The sequence below is a fragment of the Aethalodelphis obliquidens genome, unplaced genomic scaffold (assembly GCF_003676395.1).
Source record: "Aethalodelphis obliquidens isolate GAN/ISIS:26980383/991018 unplaced genomic scaffold, ASM367639v1 scaffold7, whole genome shotgun sequence".
NCBI classification, from domain to species: domain Eukaryota; kingdom Metazoa; phylum Chordata; class Mammalia; order Artiodactyla; family Delphinidae; genus Aethalodelphis; species Aethalodelphis obliquidens.
This window is the reverse complement of record NW_020837951.1, coordinates 31,890,445-31,903,774: the sequence shown is the minus strand read 5'-3', so window position 1 is coordinate 31,903,774 and position 13,330 is coordinate 31,890,445. Positions and strand designations below refer to the sequence as shown.

The window sequence follows — 13,330 nt, the reverse complement described above, 5'->3', positions numbered from 1 at the left end:
ATATATATATATATATATATATATATATATATATATATATATATATAAAGATAAAAACAGCAGTAAAATTCAGATATAAAAATATAACAGGGCTTGCCTGGTGGCGCAGTGGTTGAGAGTCTGCCTGCCGATGCAGGGGATGCGGGTTCGTGCCCCGGTCCGGGAGGATCCCACGTGCCGCAGAGCGGCTGGGCCCGTGAGCCATGGCCGCTGAGCCTGCGTGTCCGGAGCCTGTGCTCCGCAACGGGAGAGGCCACAGCAGTGAGAGGCCCGCGTACCGCAAAAAAATAAAAATAAATAAAAATAAATAAAATAAAAATATAACAGAGGGACTTCCTGGTGGTCCAGTGGTTAAGACTACATGCTCCCAATGCAAGGCCCAGGTTCGATCCCTGGTCAGGAAACTAGATCCCGCACGCCGCAAATAAGAGCCCACATGCCACAGCAAAGATCCCGTGTGCTGCAACTAAGACCCAGTGCAGCCAAATAAATAAATATTTTAAAATATATATATATATATGTATATATAACAGATACGCAGGTTGACTTAAATGCAAACAATTCTTATAAATTTTAGGTAGAAAAACAATCATTTTTGTATATATCATTGTCTATAAAGACCTTAAAATTTAAAATTTTGTGAATTCTTATTGAGAACCCTCTGTAAACAAAGTATGTGACTAGCTGCTATAGGATGTACTAAGAAATATTCTTTTTATTCTTTCTAAATAATAATAATAAAGAAAACAAATAATGTCAACAGTAGAAAAAGTCTCTCCACATGACTCAGAATGTGAGAAAACTGCCTCTGCATAAAAGAAGATCAAGTTTTCTCTCAAAAAAAATTAAAAATAGAGAAAATTAAGATACCAATTCCATAAGGTAAAGTTTAAAAGAACAGTGAATTTTTCCTCAGAAAAACCCTTCCCCTTTTTCACATACCACAGAATATGCTATAGGCAGGCCTCACCAAAATATATGTCAGAAAACTGGAAAAATAAAAGGAAAATTAGGATAGTGGGAATAACTGCAGTGTTAGAAGTCTTAATTCTCAGGCAACTTCCTCACAGATCTTGCTATGTGTCCTTGATAAATGTTTAGCTCTTCTTAGTTCATTTTATTATAAGACCAGGGATTTTCTCAAACCTCAGATAGTACCTTTAGAAGAAATCATCATAATGGCACCAGACCTGAATTACTCCCCCTCTTTATACCACTGATTTGCAGGGCACTTGTACAGTAAATAGTGAATCAGGTGAGTCTCCACTGGCAAAAGTTGTTAAGTCTCTGTTTCCATCATATCACCTCCAACTAGTACTCAAAATGGAGCTATTACACTCAGACTCCTGTCTCTTGTTCCCTCCTCACAACCTCTTTCTACCCTCTACCTCTTCTCCACTCCACATTTCTCCTTTAATCTCTCCCTCTCACTCTCTACTTCTTCCCTTCCTCAAACTTCATTTCTGGGTTTTCCCTCTCTCTCTCCTACTACTCTCCTGCCTCTTTCCCCATCCACATAAAAGAACTAAGGTGAAGAAGGAGTATGTTTCTTGTTCTTCCTCTGCTTCCCTACTTGAAGAACTACAAATTCTACCTCTAGGTAACAGAAGTCTGGTAACAAAGACATCTAACAAAATGCCAGCTAACATTTTAAGTATACTTCAGACTAAACTATTTGTAAGTTTATGAGAATTTCATGAATAATTTTCTCTTTGCATTTGAGTGGTAGTCCATTTGGGTATATTTATTTTGATTTTAAATGGTAAGCTAAATGTATGTTTTCATTTTCTACATTTATTATACTCCCTTTAAAATGTTTTGTCTAATGACCATCATGTAACTTCAGCATCCACTCACATAGTGCTTCCTTCCCCAGTCTTTACCAAAATTTATCCCTCTCTCCCAAATAGTGGGTATTTGGTGAACATTCCCTCTCCTAGTCCAAGCCTCTGAACTGATCAATGGAGGTCTCTGTGCCAAAGAGTAAACAGTATAATGTTCGTTCCTTGGGAGCAGCTACATCCAAATATCATATTGAGAAAAGTTCAAGTGTACACAGTACTCGAACCTGTGAACTCTGAAAAATGTGGCTTAGAATCCCAATAAATCTGGCTTTTGGAATGGACATTCCAATTTCCAGTCAGAATGAAGATATTACAAGAAAAGCCTGGAAGGAGAGGATGAGATTTGTCTATCTGATGAATACATCGACTAAGAAATGGCAGAAGATGCCAGAAATGGTTGGCTAAAAAGTAATACGTCAAGGGCTTCCCTGGTGGCGCAGTGGTTGAGAGTCCGCCTGCCAATGCAGGGGACGCGGGTTCGTGCCCCGGTCTGGGAAGATCCCACATGCCGTGGAGCGGCTGGGCCCGTGAGCCATGACCGCTGAGCCCGCGCGTCCAGAGCCTGTGCTCCGCAATGGGAGAGGCCACAACAGTGAGAGGCCCGCGTACCGCAAAAAAAAAAAGTAATATGTCAAGCATTTAGATTGTACATGCAAGTCTTTACAGACAATCTAAATTTCAAAAAAGTATGTTCAAAATTATGCTTAAAGCATAATAAATCCCCCAAATACCACCTTAAAACAGTCATATAAATTAGGATGGCGCCCACAGGTCTAGGACTAAGGCAAAACCTATCGGCCAGTATCTGCTGGTGCACCAAACTGCTGAACAGACATAGCACATAAGTACATAAGAACCAGAACAGCTAGGTCAAATGGCTCTCACTCAACACAGTTTTCCTAAGTCTTCTTCTGTAGTGTCATGGGCTAATGAATTCATAATCAATGAAAAAACTTACTACAAGCCTGCTATATGCTAAGCTTTGTGCTAGGGAATTTAGGGCACCCCTCCGCCCTACATGATGAACAAAATATCAAAATTCTAAATAAAGACAGGATTAGCATTGCCTCAGGCTCCAATGCGGCCCGGCATAGTATTGTTACTGATTCTGACTTTGTTTAAAATTTTGACATTTTGTTCATCATGGATTTTTCTCATTAATATTTTTTTAAATTGCATTAAAATGTTATTTAATCTTGATTACTGACTTTTTTGGTGCCCCTTTAAATTTTGCACCTTAGGCAACTTCCTCACTCTCCTCATCCTAGTTCTGGCCCTATTCAGAGTTTACAACCACACAAAGGGTTGGAAATTTTTTTCTGAAAAGGGCCAGATAGTAAATATTTTAGGCTCTGTGGGCCATGTGTTTTCTGTTGCAACTACTCAACTCTGCAATTCTATAGCTAAAATATCACAGACAATAGTTCTTAAAACAATGTTTGTGACTGTATTCCAATACAACTTTATTTACAAAAGCAGGCTGCAGATCGTATTTGTCCCACAGGCTGTAGCTTGTTAACCCCTAATCTATACTAAATCCTCATTCAGTTGTCAATTCTAGAGAGTGATAAGTTGTTTCTAAATATTTAAAACTTACCCTTTGAGTCAGTGGCTCTAATCTAACCAGTTTTCTTTTTTCTTTTTTTTTTTTTTTTTTTTTTTTTTTTTTTGCGGTTCGCGGGCCTCTCACTGCTGTGGCCTCTCCCGTTGCGGAGCACAGGCTCCGGACGCGCAGGCCCAGCAGCCATGGCTCACGGGCCCAGCCGCTCCGCGGCATGTGGAATCCTCCCAGACCGGGGCACGAACCCGTGTCCCCTGCATCGGCAGGCGGACTTTCAACCACTGCGCCACCAGGGAAGCCCTCTAACCAGTTTTGATCAAAATTTTTCTAAAATGAACTAAGTACATCACTGCCTCCCTTTAAAAAAAATGATTTTTTATACATAAAAAAATTTAAAGAAAATTAAAATCACCCACATCATACTATCTAACAGTAGCCACTTTTACAATTTTGATGAATTGCCTTCAAGTCTTTTATATTTAAACATTTAATATTTTAATAAAGAGTATTGGGCAGGATAGGCCTGATTATGCTGTGGTAACAAATTAAGCCCCAAATCCCAGTAGCCTAACTCAACAAAAGCTTATTTCTCACTCAAGCTACCTGTCCATCATGGGTCAGCAAGGACCTTTGTCCATCAAGGACCCAGGCTGATCAGGAAACTCCACCATCCTGTATTTGCATCTGGAACATATGACCTCTTCAGTCACCTTGGGAAAAAAGCAACAGCTGGAATCTTTTACACCACATTTTCTATACTTCAGTCCAGAAGTAGCACATAACTTTTACCCACAGCCCACTGTCTGGAACAAGTTACACAGCTATAGGGAGAAGGATGGAAATGTCAAGGACATAAAATGGAATGTTTGGTGACCACCGCTCTCCTTGTCACATTAAAAATCACACACTATATATAAGTTTATTCCTCTCTTTGCCCTTAAAATTATAAGCATTTTTCCACATCATTAAATCTCTTCATAAACATATAGATATGACCCTCTGTTACTTAGTCATTGTTTCACTATTATCAATAATGCTGTGTGCCAGGCACTTTCCTAAGTACTGAATACTTTATATGCAATTTTCTCATTCAGTTCTTACAACTAGTGTATGAGGAAGATACAATAGTATAACCACTTTATGATTCTGAAAATGGAGGCCTAGTGAGTTTAAGTAAATTTCCAAGGCCACACAGTAAGTGGCAGATCTCGGACTCATACACAGAACTGTCAGACTTTCAAGCCCATGCTTTTAACCAATGAGTGTGAACTAAAGTACTGCGGTCCAAGTGTGAAACACAACACTGCTGCACTGGGTTATTGACCAGAAACTGCATCATCACAGGAGTGGAAAAAGATGCATATGACCATGAGGACCTGTTGTTACCAGTAACTTGTAGACAATAGAAACAATGACAGACGAAAATTGGAACCCAACAGAAGACTAATCATATTTTCCAATTCTTTCTCTTTCTTTCTCTGAGAGGTATTTGGAAAGATGACTGGCCTCTTTGAACTCATTAAGGTCCCTAGATTCTTAGATCATTTTGGAGGGAGGGGGAACCCTACAGATACAATAGACTCCTGCTACTGTGGAAATTTGGAGCTTAGGAAGGTTTCAACTGCAAAAAATAGTAGAGGAGTAAATGTAAGAATCTTCTGAAATTTTAACTATATCTAATCTATCCTTACTTAGTATGTGTTCTCTACATAAAGCAAGAATTGACATGTACAGGTTTCTGTTGTACAGGGTGTGTAGTATTTTTCATATATTCATATCTTGTCATAGTAATTCTACAAATTATAGTACTTACTATGTATTGTCCATATCTTAAAATTCTTAATGAACTAAATAAGTTATATTTTAAAAGCACTATCAATATAGTAATTAAATATTATCACCACAACTATATTTTAAGATGGCAATCTAAACCACATATCAAATAGATAAAGAAGATGTGATACACACACACACACACACACACACACACACACACACACACTGGAATATTACTCAGCCATAAAAAAGAATGAAATAATGCCATTTGCAGCAACATGGATGGACCTAGAGATTGTCATACTGAGTGAAGTAAGTCAGACAGAGAAAGACAAATATCATATGATATCGCTTACATGTGGAATTTTAAAAAATGGTACAAATGAATTTATTTACCAAACAGAAACAGAGTCGCAGATGTAGAAAACAAACTTACGGTTAACAGGGGAGATAGGAGGGGGAGGGATAAGTTGGGAGGTTGGGATTGACATATACACACTACTGTATATAAAATATTCAATAGATAACTAATAAGAACCTACTGTATAGCACAGGGAACTCTACTCAATATTCTGTAATGACCTATGTGGGAAAATAATCTAAAAAAGAGTGGATATATGTATATGTATAACTGATTCACTTTGGTGTACAGCAGAAACTAACACAGCATTGTAAATCAACTATACTCCAATAAAAGTTAAAACACACACACACACACACACACACACACACACACACACACACACACACAAACTTAAGCATGCCTAGTCTGTTCAGGTTGCTATAACAAAAATACCATAGACTGGTGGCCAAAACAACATTCATTTTTCACAGTTCTGAAGGCTGGAAGTACAAGATCAAGGCACTAGCAGATTCAACGTCGGGTGGGGACCCACTTCCTCGTTCATAAACAGCCGTCTTCTCATATATCCTCACTTGGTGAAAAGAGGGAGAGAAAGCTCTTTGGGGTACCTATATAAGGGAACTGAACCCATTCATGAGGGCTCCATTCTCATGACCTAATTACTTTCTGAAGGCTCCACCTCCTAATGCCATCACACTGGAGGTTATGATTTCATCATATGAATATTGCGGAGACACGAACATTTGGTCCTTAACACATGTCAAGTTTTGTTTTAGTAATAAGTCCATTCTCAATTACTGTGGAGCAGAAAGAGAAATTTCTAATGGTCAAGTTTTATTTATTTAGAAGTTGTATTTTTGTTTCCTATGGCTGCCAAAACAAATTACCACAAACTTGGATGACTTAAAACAGCAGAGACTTATTGTCCCACAGCTCTGGAGGTTAGGTGTCCAAATCAAGGTGTCAGCAGGGCTCTGTGCTAGCTGAAGGTTCTAGGGAAGGCTCTTTCATCGCCTCTTCCTAGTGTCAAGTGGTTGCTGGCAATCTTTGTCACTCTATGGTTGGTAGACGCATCACTCCGACGTCTGCCTCCATTGTCATATGGTATTCTTCCTGTCTCTGTGTCCAGATTTCCCTCTTCTAATATGGACACCAGTCAGTGGACTAGAATTCATCCTAATCTAATATGACCTCACCTTAAATTGATTACAAAGACCCTATTTCCAAATAAAGTTACATTCATAGGTACCTGAATTTTAACATATCTTTTGGGGGGACACAATTCAACCCACAACAGAAGGCATAAATATGTTTTCATGTCTTCCTTAGGGGTGTAGGTAAAGATGGCAGAAAGAGAAGAATTACTCTCCACCAACTCTGGTAGAAGGCTCTGTATTGAGTTTTGATAAATTTTTACCAACAGACCCACATTCAGATACTCTATCATAGGGTTAAATACACAGAGTTTCAATTCTTGAATCGGTTTTGGGGAGCAAAACTGGATACATATACCCCACATATAACATTATTCACTGATCAATCAATAAAAGGGCTCCCAGTTCAAACAAACTACCTTAAAAACAAAATTTGACAACCAAGCCATCTGAAAGTTAAGAACTTCTTATAATTTTGACCAGTACTCATTTTTCTCTCTTTTTTCTAAGGACAAGCGCTCTGTTATTTGATATATATTATTTGTAAATGCTGTTGGAACTTACAATAATCCATGCACTAAATGGTTAACAACCAATATTAACAGACGATGACAATGATGATGATGATGATGATGATGATGATGATTATGATGCTGTAGATCATGATAGCAATAAATCTAAACTTACATTTTTAAGAATGCAGTAGCCTTCTGTTTTTTATCATAAGAAGTAAAATTTTTAAGTAGATAACTGCATTCAAGTGTTTATTATTTCTTACATAATAAGTACAGATAAAGATCTGGAGCTTATGTTAAAAATAAAAAATTAACCAAAGCTCAAAATAAATATATTCAGTAGGGAACAATAGTCTCATAACAATGTAGGCTTTCGCAGAGCACCTTGGAGTGATGAATCATTGTACTTGATGATCTTAAACTAGTTTACATATAATTAGAGAGGCATGGAAGTTAGGGGGCTGGTATTGTTGTTTTACACAGAAAGCTAGCACCAGACATCAAATAAGAATTCAGAGGTTTGTATTCATATTATGTAAGAATTACAATAACCCTGACAGAAAAAAAAAATCTAGTCAAACTGTAAAATGATTTTTCACTTCCGTTTCTGAGTCATTTAGCACAAATAGCAAACCAAAAATAAAAGCACAACATCAGGAAAGGAATCAAGCTAATTTTGTATTATAGCTAGATACATACATATATATAAACATACGTGCATACATACATACGTATGCGCATACATACAATACATCTAAACATTCATACCATAAACATGCATACATACATAAACATACATGCATACATACACCCATGGTTAGATACACAGATGAGAGATATTGTGTCTTAAGCGTGTAATACATACTTATAATTTTATAAATTTTTACAAACAATATTCACAAATATGTTGTGATATTGAAGGGGCTTTTTTTTAGCTTTTAACCTGTATTATTAATACTTAAATCTTCTAGAGACCATTTTTTTTCCACTGGCACAGGACTGCTACCGGCTGAACAGAGACAGAATTTTACTTTAAATTATCCATTAGATGAATCTAACGGATAATTTTTATGTTATATGGGGTTATATGTTATATCATACATACTACTCTTTTCTTCTAAAAATCAAAACCTTGAACAAGATCCATGTCTCCCAAAGTCCTGTCTTCTTATTGCTACTACCCTATGCCTATTAGGCATAACCTTGCTTAATTCTGCTGATTGTCCCACTTTAATGTAAGTACTGCAGTCCTTTCTACTTCAAACCCTTATTCTTCAGTCTCTAATCCTGGGATCCCATCCCTACTGCCCTTTCTTGGGATTTGACCCTGCTGAGACCTGATCCTTTCAGCTTCAACTGATGACTCTTTCAATGGAATAGAGTGCTGAGTAAGCCCTTAACAAAGGAGAAAACAAAACAAAAACACTCTTCTTTACTAGATCAAATATAATTGCAAGATTTGAACTTATGAAGCAATGCATCCCTCTCATTACTTGCTTAGCCGCCCTTCTGGCCATTTCTTTGCCAGAGCCTAGGAGCCCAATCACAGTTATATCCCCAAGAGCTGGGAACCATTCCTCCTGGGCTGCTTGGACAGTACAGCTCATACTGCTCATTAGGTTCTGTCTGTTTCTCCATTCTGTCTTGAACCTACTAAAGGAGGCTTTGATACATAGATGAAGTTATAAAAACCTCTCTGCTCCACGAATCCTAGAAAATAGCCAAAGCTCCATAAATATGTGCCTATTTCTACTTAAATCCCTGAACACTCAACAGCTCTATCTCAAATACCAATTCTGTCTGATTCCTAAACTCCATAAAAATCTGCCTGTTTTACGCAGAAACCTTCTGTTGCTTTTCCTGTAACCTACCAAATCTGTAGGCACTGACTCCAATAAAATATCCTTCCTCCACAGAATCCATGAATCAAGCCTCAGCCAGATTTCCTAACCTACTGGGACTGGGATTCCTGCTCTGTCTAGTATTATGCTTCTTTCACTGGAATGAAAGAGGAGGTAGAATGGTTTGGTCACTTGGTCAGGTCCAGAAAAATCAGTACACACCACACCAGGAAAATAAGGAAGCTCAGAAAAATTTAAGAAAAAATCAACTAAGTTTTGATGCTGTACTCAGTAGCAATAAACAGTGAGACTATGTTTCTTTGGATCCCTTAGATGTAAGAGAAAAAGAATCCAAAGGGAAGTAGAAATTCTCTAGGATGGTCAAATCCCCAAAAAGACATGATAGTACTAGAGCCCCCCATTCTATGAGCCTGAACACCCCAGCCTGATCTAACAGTTACTAAACTCAGATGCAGTATCATTAAGCAAGCAGCCCAGAGACCAGCATCTCAAATGGACAATTGATGAACAGTTTCAATTAAAGTATTCTAAAAAAGATCTGAAGTGGCTTAATATTGAAAATATATACCCTCTAAACACAGTCCTATATGTAGATAGACATATCATAGTTAAAGTGAAAAAATAAAATCTGTTAGTGAAATTAAGCTAGAGGAATCTTTACCAGTCTTTGCCATGTTCAACCTCACAATTCTGACCACTTACCTTAGTGTGATGAATGAGGCTGATAATGGAAAAATTATATTCACCACTAGGCATTATATTCATGAGATTGATGCGAGGGTGACTTTTCTCACTTGGAAAATTAAATTTGCCCAGTTGGAAGGATAGTGTAGAAGGGCATTACTTATAAGAACAAATATGACACAATAACAACTAATGGCTCTACAAATGGTATAGAAGCAGATTTTCTTTTTTAATTCATCTCTCCCTGCTAATGAAACTGAAGATGATATGTATTGTTTCTTGTCAACACCACTGATGTTGAGTTTTGGCCATATGCAGAAAGCCTAATAAATAAATTTGAATGAGCTAGAGTGTCACTTGATAATTATATTCTAAAAACACTGAGTTTACACTAACATGATACCCAAAAGAGATGTCTTAGGTAAATACACAACCAGAAGCTCAGCATCCACATTTCCATACTCAAAACACAATGAGGTAAAAGTCCCTTTGATATTCTTGAAATCAACAACAGAATTTACACATAAAAAGGGCTTATTATATATAAGTTTAATACATAATAAAGACCACTCATCAGTGCAGAAGAGAAATAATACACAGTAAATAATGCTGTGATAAATTTATATCTGTAGCCCATAAATAAATTTTAGATGAATAACGGTTATATGCACAAATTGAACTTTATAATACCTAGAAGAAAATATAATTATATGTAAAAAATGTACATTGGAAAAGAGTCATGGAAGTCATCTTAAAAATCATGTAAGAGTTTTTAAAGTAATAGATTCTTACACCTTTTTTCTTTTAAAAAAATCTGAGTGTGGCAAAATATAAATAACATAAAATTTACCATTTTAACCATTTTTAAGTGTACAATTCAGTGGAATTAAGTACATTCACAATGTTATATAACCATCACCACTATTTCCAGAACTTCTTCATTATACCAAACAGAAACTCTACCCATTAAGCAATAACTGCCCTTCCTTCTCTCACTCCAGCCCCTGGTAACCTCTATTCTACTTTCAGCTCTATGAATTTGCCTATTCTGTATACCTTATATATATGGAGTCATATAGTATCGTCCCTTTTTGTCTGGCTTATTTCACTGAGCATGATGTTTTCAAGGTTCATCCATGTTACAGTGTCAGAATTTCATTCCTTTTATGGCTGGATAATATTCCATTTTATGTACATTTCAAATTTTATCTATTCATCTGTTGATGGACACTTGGGTTGTTTCCACCTTTTGGCTATTGTGAATAATGCTGCTATAACATTGGTGTACATATACCGAATTGAGTCCCTGTTTTTAATTATTTTTCATATATACCTAGGAGTGGAATTGCTGGATCATATGGTAACTTACGTTTAACTTTTTGAGGGAACACCAAACTGTTTTCTGCCATAATATCTTTCTGTTTTCTGTTTAATTTCTGCAATGTCTGAACATAGGTGCCCCTTTTTTATGTTTCAACACATTTTTTTCCAACTTTTTCTTTTTTTTTTTTTTTAACATCTTTATTGGGGTATAATTGCTTTACAATGGTGTGTTAGTTTCTGCTTTATAACAAAGTGAATCAGTTATACATATACATATGTTCCCATATCTCTTCCCTCTTGCGTCTCCCTCCCTCCCACCCTCCCTATCCCACCCCTCCAGGCGGTCACAAAGCACCGAGCTGATATCCCTGTGCCATGCGGCTGCTTCCCACTAGCTATCTACCTTACGTTTGTTAGTGTGTATATGTCCATGATTCTCTCTCGCCCTGTCACAGCTCACCCTTCCCCCTCCCCATATCCTCAAGTCCGTTCTCCAGTAGGTCTGCGTCAACTTTTTCTTTTTTTCAATTTTTTTATTGTGGTAAAATACATATAACATAAATATATTATCTTAACTATCTTTAAGTATACAGTTCAGTGATATTAAGTGCATTCATACTGTTGTACAGCCATCACCACCATCCATCCCCCAAACTCTTTTCATCTTACAACTCTGAAACTGTACTTATTAAACAATAACTGCCCATGACCCCCTCTCCACAGCCCTTGGCAAGCACCATTTTACTTTCTTTACTTTCTTTACTTTTTTTTTTTTAAATCTCCCCTTTCCCCCACCCCCTAGCCTCTGGTAACCACCATTCTACTCCCTGTCAGTATGAATTCAGCTTTTTGTGTTTGTTGTTGGCTTTGGTGGGTTTTTTTTTGGACTTAAGTGAGATCATACAATATTTGTCTTCCTGTGTCTGGCTTTTTTCACTTAGCATAAGATCCTCCAGTTTCATACATGTTGCTGCAAATGACAGGATTTCCTTCTTTCTTAAGGCTGAATAATATTCCATTATATGTATCACACTTTCTTTATCCTTTCATCAATCAACAAACATTTGGTTGTTTCCATATCTTTGCTCTTGTGAATAATGCAGCAATGAACATGGGAGTACAGATATCTCTTCAAGATACTAATTTCATTTCCTTTGGTTATATACCTAAGTGGAATTTTGGATCATATAGTAGTTCTATTTTAATTTTTTGAGGATCCTCTACACTGTTTTCCGTAGTAACTGTACCAATTTATATTCTCACCAACAGTGTACAAGGATTCCCTTTTCCCACGTTCTTGTAAACAGTTGTATCTTTTAAGTTATCCTAACACATACTTATCCTTGTTATCTTTAACACATCCTAACAGGTGTGAGGTGATACCTCATTGTGGTTCTGATTTGTATTGCCCTGATGATTAGTGATATTGAGCATATTTTCATGTACATATGGGTCATTTATATGTCTTTAGTCCTTAGCCCATTTTCTAATCAGGTTATTTGGTTTTGCTATTGCATTATAAGAGTTCCTTATATATTGGAGATGTTAACCCCTTATCAGATATATGGTTCACAAATATTTTCTCCCATTCCATAGGCTGCCTTTTCATTTTGCTGATTCCATATACCCGACAAGTGCAAAGTGCCCCCACTGTACCAAGCTCAGAGTGTTTGCCTGGCCTACCCCGCCCCCATCTTGACATTCTCCCAAAAGGATCTGCTTTTCACACACAGTGAAAGAAGAAAGAAATGAACCTGCAATTGGGGGAAGAGCAGAAGGTGGCCTCCTCCAGACCCCAAGGCCTTTAATCAAAATCCGGGTTTACTTAAGAACCTGTCCTTTGACGCAGGCCCTGTCCCAGCCAAGACAAACCCAAGTCATGTTGATCCCCTGCTTCCTTGGGTCCAGTGTGACTTTATGCAGCACTGGCTCAGTGACTCTGAGACTCAGGATGTGAGACACCTGCTTGGCTCTTTCTGTTCTTTCTGTAGGTGGCAGTGGCAGGGGCATTATCCTTTTTCCCCCAGAGTCTCTGGGTGTGATTCTTAGCCCTGTCAATGTTTTACTCAAATGCATCCATTTATCCAATTTGAATGGTTAAGATCTGTGCATATGTATATAAACTATACCTAAAAATTTAAAAACTATAAAGAACAACAACTTCAAGTGGGGAGGAGTGGGTGGAAGTAAATGGGAAGTGGGTGGAGTTAGATGAACAAGAATGTCAGAAATTGATACGTACTGAAG

At 37.4% G+C, this 13,330-nt stretch overlaps 1 long non-coding RNA gene across 1 annotated transcript in view; it reads right to left on the bottom strand.

The window, feature by feature from the left end:
* LOC113619895 (uncharacterized) overlaps nt 1-13,330 on the bottom strand; it is a 321,238-nt gene that overhangs the window by 264,312 nt on the left and 43,596 nt on the right. The gene's annotated exons all lie outside the window — the stretch shown is intronic.